The following is an 8397-nucleotide window of genomic DNA, read 5'->3' on the forward strand; positions in this document are numbered from 1 at the left end:
TCCAAACGTTCATTAACAGGAGTCTGGTTAAATATAACATGATAGCATGAAGCTGGAAGAAAGGATGAGGCAGCTTTCTCCGTGTTGCTATAGAAAGATACCCAATATATTATAAAATTAAGAAAAAAGAGCAAGTGTAGTGTGTGCCGTCTTTAGTGTTAGAAAGGAAGAAGATAAGAAAGCATATTCATAATCCCTTGTATTTGCACAGAGAAATTCTAGGAAACATAAACATAGAAGAAGCGTGTTTGGGGAAGGCAGAATGGTGAGAGGGTGGGAACAGGTCAGAATCCAGGAGAGGAAGGGAGGAATTTTGTTTTTACACATAATATTTGACTTTTTTACTTTTGAACACTGTGAATATATTACCTGTTCGGGCTTAATTAATCAATTAATTTAAAATTGTAGCTGCAACAAAACAACAATAATAATGGAAAAGCTGACTCCTGAGGGTTCTCTCACATCAGACTTGATCTCGCTTGGGCTTGTTGGGTTAATGCTAGCCTCAGTAGCACACATGGGAGGGACCTGTACGCCCCAAAACACAGACACACATACACACACACACACACACCATACTCAATGACTTCTGGTTTCCTATACACGCTCTTGTTCTGTCTTTCTTCCTTGCTTTGCGTGGATTCATCTCTTTGCTGGAATGCATTCCACTGACTCACCAGGTTGGTGAGTGCGGTTTACGCCTCTAGTAGAGACCTCATCTCTTTGTTTACACGTCTTTCTTACTAAACCAAGACCCAGTGGAGGGCAGGCTCTGTGTTCTGTTCATCTTCGTATGCTTCGTCAGCCCCCAGCATGTCCTCCAAGCTTGAGAAATATTTCTTGACTCAGTAAGGAAGGCTCAGAATGGCCTGCTCTGCACGGTGTGCCTTTCATTGGGAATTTCTACCACACCAGCCTGAATGGCCATAAGACCTTAGACAAAGTGTTTACCTCTCCGGGGGTGAATATTTTCCAAGAAAGAGCAGAATATTGACTTTCAATGGCTGAAAATGCTTTTAGCCCACAATTATCTCTCTTTATTATTTATTCATCTTTGTGAGAGTTATAATTAAAAGAACAGGGGAAAGGCAACTGAATTTGACCCTCAATATAACATTCTATCCAATGTTTAATCTTCTCTGAGAGGATTAGATCCTGATAGGCTTGAGTTCTCATGGTGAGAGAAGCGAGTTCTAATCTGTCACTTTCCCCACTCCTACCTCTATTTTTCTATGCTGGAGACCCTTGCCCCTTCAAGGATCCCCCCAAAAAATCTGCTCTCAGAAATTGCTATCATCTTTCTGCAAACATACGGACTAAGGTATCTCCTTCCCTTGAAAAATTTTAAGGATTATATATAGTAATATATTTTTATTATTCCTGAGGTCATCAGAAGGCACAACTAGCATGAATTTGGCCTTATTTCCTGAAATGCACACACACACACAAAATCAAAGCCAGTTCCTCACTCTTCGGCATTAGCTGTGGATGGCTGTCTTTACTTTTCTGCATCTGTGTTAAAGAGTAATCCAAAGCCAGGCAAATCATTCTGAAGAAATATTTGTTCGTTGAGCAATGGTTTGTCTCTGTAGAAGTGCTCACTAAACACCGAACAAGCTCAGTGCAAAGTTAGGAATTAATCTTATCTTTTGGAAGGATGCCTAGGGCCCCGAGAGGTGTCCTGGTTTTCTGGGATTTAACCAGGGACCACAGAAGACTTGAAATAGCACAGAGACTTTGCTGATGCTACAACAGGGACGGAGGATCAGTTCAACCTGCCTCAGTGCCCAACGTGAATGACCCACCAGGCTTTTTCTTTCTCTCTGAGGCACTGAAGATGGAGAAGCCAGCAAAACTTGGAGTTCATCCACAGCGTGAGTTTTCTCCCTGATGACCTGCTGGATCCTTTCCAGACAGATGTTGGGAGATGTCCAGAGAACTTCACTGAAAGCCACAGGTATGTCTTTGGAAGGGTTTTGACTAAAGCAAAACAGTGTTGGGTTTGTGGTTGATGCCAAGAGATAGATCGCACTCTCTGAAATCAAGACTTAACAACAGAGCTGTCATTGAGTTTTTTCTCCGGTGCTCACAGGCTTGCTGCCTGGCTAGTGAAGGAGAAATTCTCTTGTCTCTGTAACACATGCAGCAGGTTTGAATCTCATGGGTGCAGACTCGCTGAACCAAAATATGTAATCCTTTTTCCCCTGTATCTCAAGGTTTTCTCCATACTGAGTTCCCATCCTCCTGTGTAGAATGAACTTTACACTTGCCTATTCATGATAAACCATACATATGGGTCTTTTAAAAATCAAATTACTGTTTTCTTAGTCAATTTAGTGTTCTTTGCCTTCCTTCCTCTCCGTTGGATGGGTCCTAAGTTCCATCAAGTCATTAGGGAATGGATTGGGGGTATAAGGAAGGGTCCACTGGTCCTCAGTCATCACCTGTGTTATAGACTGAATGTTTGTGTCCACCTAAAATTCGTATGTTGGAGCCCTAACCCCCAATGTGATGGTATTTGGAGGTGGGGCCTTTGGGAGGTGATTAGGGTGAGATGAGGTCATAAGGGTGGGGTCTCCTCCTTATAAGAAGAGGAGGAGACACCAGAGCTCTCTCTCTCTCCACTCTATGACGACACAGTGAGAAAGTGACCATCTTCAAGCCAGAAAGAGAGCTCTCACCAGGAACCAAATCCGCCGGCACCTTGATCTTGGACTTCCAGCCTTCACAACTTGAGAAATAAATGTCTGTTGTTTAAGCCCCCAGTCTGTGGAACTTTGTTACAGCAGCCTGAGCTGACTAATACACCCATTAATGTTGGCACGTGCATCATCCCATCTGGTTGCCAGGGTCTAGGGATGCAGGGAAGGGCTGAGCGATGGAGGGATTGGGTGTAACTATAAAGGAGTAACAATTCAAGGGACACCTTTGTGGTGATGAAACTGTCCTGTATTGACTGTGGTGGTCGTTACACACGTCTACATGCGTGATATAATTGTAAAGAACTAATCCCCCTTCACACACACACACACACACACACACACACACACGTGTATATAAAACTGGTGAAATCTAAGTCTGTGGATCGGACCAATGACAATTTCCCTGATTTTGATCTTGTACCGTAATTATGTGAGATGTTACCAACAGGGAAGTCGAGTTAAGGGTATGTGGGACTCCACTCCCAGGGTACCCACCTTAGGATACTGGCATATAGAAAGTATTCAGTAAATGTGCCTTGCTCGACTGGCTGATTAGTTTACAGTAAGTAATTATCCATATCTTCTGTTTCCTAAGTGCAGCTCCTGAATAAGACTTAGAAGTGAATCTCTCTTGGGTATTCATGAGTTTTATGTGTTATATGTCAGGATCAATAATTTTTTTTTTTTAAGGACACCAATTGTACTTGAACACATGTTACTTTTTTTTTTAATTAATTAATTTACTTGTTTATTTTTGGCTGTGTTGGGCCTTCGTTTCTGTGCGAGGGCTTTTTCTAGTTGCAACGAGCGGGGGCCACTCTTCATCGCGGTGCGCGGGCCTTTCACTGTCATGGCCTCTTGTTGCGGGGCACAGGCTCCAGACACGCAGGCTCAGTAGTTGTGGCTCACGGGCCTAGTTGCTCCGCGGCATGTGGGATCTTCCCAGACCAGGGCTCGAACCCGTGTCCCCTGCATTAGCAGGCAGATTCTCAACCACTGCACCACCAGGGAAGCCCAGGATCAATAATTTTAATACATGACGATGCCAGCGTTTTTGGAGGGAACACTGCATGGTTGACTGGTGATATTAGGCGTGTGCTTATGCAGTGCCACTACAGTAGAGTGCCTATGATTATTCTAGAATGACACGGGAGTTCGTTTCCACCCACTGCCTGGTCAATGCTTTACTGTTCTTGGTCCCTATTTTGCCCAAGGGCCTTTGGATCACCTCAAAATAGGTGAGCACCTTGCGCCATCTAGTGGAGACACATATGAAAACATTTCCGGTTATTTACTGGCTGAGATTTGCAGATCCACACCTTCCAAAAGCCACTTTGGTTAGACTTAGGAATCGCGGTAAAAACAGAAACTTCGAATAAAACTAAAATCTTTTCCCCAGTAAGCAGGAGCTCTAAAATCATTCTTCCAGACTCTGCCAGACTGTTCTTCCTGATTTCGCACAGCAGCTTCCTACTGAAAACACCCCCTATGTGTCCTAGAAGAGACCACTTTGCTGATCATTTGACCCCAAAGATTTCTTTCCTTCACAGTGTGGTGAAGGGGCTCCTGGCAAAGTCAGCAGTGCTGCTGGGTGCCCAAGGGCGGGTTGCAGGGTGTGATGGGAAGTGCAAATTCCTGATTCCTGGTCACCCCTTGTCAGTTACTCACCTTTGCTGATTGAATGTGCTGTTCCATGCTTGATGGGAAATTCAAGGGCCTCCCCAAATTTCTGCAAATTCTGGGCCTTATTCTTAGGTTAGTATCTACTTTTTATCCTGCTGAACCCCCAGTCTCAGTTCTAGCTTTCCTCTGCTGGTAGGCATTATTCTATACCAAAACCCAGCTTCCTTCTACTTCCAGGCATAAGGAAAGACTACAGTTCCCTGCCCCACTGAAATTAAGCCTAGCCATGTGCCTTCCTCTGGCCAGTGAACTATGGATGGAAATGACATGTGTCATTTCCAGATAGAAACATCTGAACAATGTACTCCTCCTCACTTTTTCATTCTCCCTACCATTCCTCTTTCAGCAGGTTGTCTGAGTGAGGCAACAGGGAGCAGAGCCCTCTGCCCACCCGCAGTGGACAGGTAGTGAGTGTATCCATGAAGCACACAAGATTTTGTTGCTTTACGCTACGGAGATTTGGGGCTTGTTTGTTACCAAAACATAGCCTAGCCTATACTGACTAATACACTCCCCAAAGCAATTCTCTCTCTTCTTCTCGCTCTCTTTCTCTCTCTCTCTCCTTCTCTTCTGTACTGATCTATTCATGGAATATGTCTCCCTCTCTTTTTAAAAATTCACCAAAATGCCACTTATTAAAACCTTCCATGAGTATAGGGAACTTTTTAAAATAAAGCATTATATATTCTTGTTATTGAGGATTCTGTGTCCACTCTGTGGTGACCTAAATGGGAAGGAAATCCAAAAAAGAGGGGAGATATGTATACATATAGCTGATTCATTTTGCTGTACAGTAGAAACTAACACAACATTGTAAAGCAACTATACTCCAGTAAAAATTAATTTAAAAAAGGGAATCAGGAAAAATTTTTTTAAAAAGATTCTGTGTCCACTCTCCCATCACTAGAACCATCCTTCCACCTTTTTCTCTTCTCCCCTCAACTCATGCTGCACACACAGCACTTCAGCAATTCCTGTGTCTGTCTCCTTCTAAACCAATGGTTCTCAACTCTGGCAGATCCAGTATTCTGTCCTTTATAATAAACATTTTTAACACTCCCTTTACTATCTTGAAATAAAATTCATAGCTAATATAGCTTACCTACACACATGATTTTTAAAATTCAATATAAACTCTTCCCTGTAATAGAAGGGAGAAATAATCCATAATAAAATATGATTTTCAGTAAGTTCATGCTCAGAACCAACCACAGGAGAAGATGTGAGGAAGGAGTCAGATGCTTGCACGCATATTGGTCACTGTGACCTTCACACTATGGAGTCAGGCTGATAAAGATACAGATTCCATAAGCACCATTGTCATCGATGATGCTGTTTTCCAAAATGGTGCAAACTTCTTGGTTCAAAGTACAATCATTCATTAATTTGCACAGTAGTTGCATTCCCACAAATTCAATTACATTAAAACATTTTTAAACTATCGCATGAAATAGAATTAGGTTGGAAGACCAAATAATTTTAAACATGCTTTTCACTTACACAAATGTCTGGTGGGGCATTCAAATGCCCTGTGGCCCTCACTGTCCTGCGCAAAGCAGGACACTTGTTATTCTTGACCTCACCCACCAATTGCTAGCAGCACCTTGCAATCATTAAGACAACCAAAAAGTGCCCCCATAAACTCCCAAAGTAGCCCCTGATGGAGGCCCACTTCATGGTTCTAAAACATTCCAAAGGGGGCCCCATTTTTTACCATAAAGCAAGCTATCGTGTACATGTGTATGTGTGTGCGTATTTATTTTTATTTTCATATTTACACACACACAGAGGTGGTCCTCACTTTGCAACGTGAGACCATAAACATGACCCTAGATGCTGATACTGTGCAAACCAATCAATAATAAATGGGAAAAAATGATGATTATTCCTTGACCTTTAAAATTTTTTTGTCAAAACATTAACAACTCTCTTACTGTTGGTTAGAAATGCATAGGAAAATTTAAAAAGAGTAAAACTAGTATCTATTGAATGTACCATAAGTTCAGACATCAAAAACATTGAGAAAGTGTTTCACTTTTTGGTAAAAACTTACCAATAGTAGTTGAACAGTGCTGGCTTTCTTCTTCCCACTGTGTAACTTCTGACATTAAGTGAGCATCTTCTCTATGCCTCGGGGAATTGCCCTACCTCTTTCTAAGTTTGGGTTCACTTCCAAAATTTCTTCCTTTGAGCTTTCAGTGCTGTGAAACACCTCCAAGGGTTCCTTTAAGTGTGTTTTTTTGGCGGTGTCACTTTCTCTAAGAGACATCCTTCTTTCCATCACAACTGCTTTCCTCATTTATGCAATAAATTCACCTTCACAGAATTTCTCTGGCTGCCCAGCTAGAGTGTCCACATCCCCCATGTCAGCTTTCGTTGTGACTCCATTTACGTTCAAATCCAAATTCCACTCCCAGCATGATTGCTTTTCATTTTCTTCCTGCACTTTCATCTTTTGGGCCAATTCTCCCTTTCGATCATCCATGTTTGTAAAATGTCACATGGGTTCATCACCGGGAGACAAGGCGGAAACACAAGTACATGCTTTGCTGTCTGTGTTTGAACCCAATAACAGACGCTTAGCGGCCAATCACAGGAAGACCGTGAAAGAAGTGACGTGATTGATCATTGATTATGATGCACCTGCTGTTTACAGAGTGGAATTCTTTCCCTTGAATCTGAGGAGCCTGGAGACTCTCTTGACCCAGTAAAATGCAGCAGAAGAAATGTGACTGTGTAACTTCCATGGACGGGCCTTACCCATCTACAGCTCCCACTGTCACATACCAGGAATACTCCTGTGGAAGCCGCGCAGCCATGCAGGGAGAAGTGCAAGTCACGTGGGGAGGCCACAGAGAAGAGAGTCAAAACGCTCTGGTCAGCAGCCCCAGCTGAGCTCCAGCCAGCAGCCAGCACTGCCTGCCAGCCGTGTGATGATCTGTTGTGGATGTCATAGCCCAGCTGAGCCCCGATCGACCGCAGCCCCAGCCAACACCACATGGGGCAGAGTCTGCCCATCAGAGCCCCGTCAACCCACAGACTCAGGAGAGAGGTTAAACCCTTGTGCTAAAGCACTGGAACATTCCAGGTTCTGCCCTGTGGGAAGACAGTGAATCATCCATCTCCACAGGGCAGTTAGGTCCAGTTTGCCACCAGCAGAACCTTGTCCTGGCCCAATGAGTCCTGCTGAACGGCGCCTCCAGGGAACGTGCCCACAGGCGCTCAGTGGTCTTGGGGTCAGTTCCAGAATGGCCCAGCTCCATCCACTTGACCCTCCCTCTGCCCACAGCCTCCCTGGGGCAGGATTGGTCTTGCTCATTCTCCTGCCCCAGAGATCGGCCGCCTGCCCAGCTCCTTCCACTTTGTGAATTCTTTTCCTGGGTTCTGAATTTTTCTCTCCATCTGGCATGGCATCTCCGTAGAACAATAGCCCCATGAATGAACCTCCTCTCTGGCCAGCAGGCTTCAAACTTGGCAGCTGTCATATCCATGCCTTCGCCTCATTTTTGAGCAGCTCTTTTCCTAAACGATGTATAACATCAAGCTCTCTTATGACACAGTTTTCGAATCTCTAACAATCCTGACTACCCTCCAGTGGTTTACCTTCCAATTTATTAGGATCCCTCATAATATTCAGAATTGAATGCAATATTCCAAGTAGAGTCTACATTGGTGAATGCACTGAGTCTTCACTGCTTCTAGAATTTATTTTGGCCTATCAAGATGTCTTTGAATTCTCGATCTGTCCTCCAGAATATTAGGCATTCTTTCCAACAACCTGTCATCTGAAATTTTGTCCAGTGTTTCATTCAAGTCTACTTCAAATATATCTTATTTGAACAAGTTCTGTGAGTTTTATTTTTTTTAATTTTATTTATTTATTTTTGGCTGCGTTGGGTCTTTGTTGCTGCCCACTGGCTTTCTCTAGTTGTAGCGAGCAGGGGCTACTCTTCGTTGCGGTGCGCGGGCTTCTCATTGTGGTGGCTTCTCTTGTTGCAGAGCACGGGCTCTA

This window comes from Balaenoptera physalus (assembly GCF_965194825.1).
Source record: "Balaenoptera physalus genome assembly, chromosome: 2".
In the NCBI taxonomy this organism is placed as follows: Eukaryota; Metazoa; Chordata; class Mammalia; order Artiodactyla; family Balaenopteridae; genus Balaenoptera; species Balaenoptera physalus.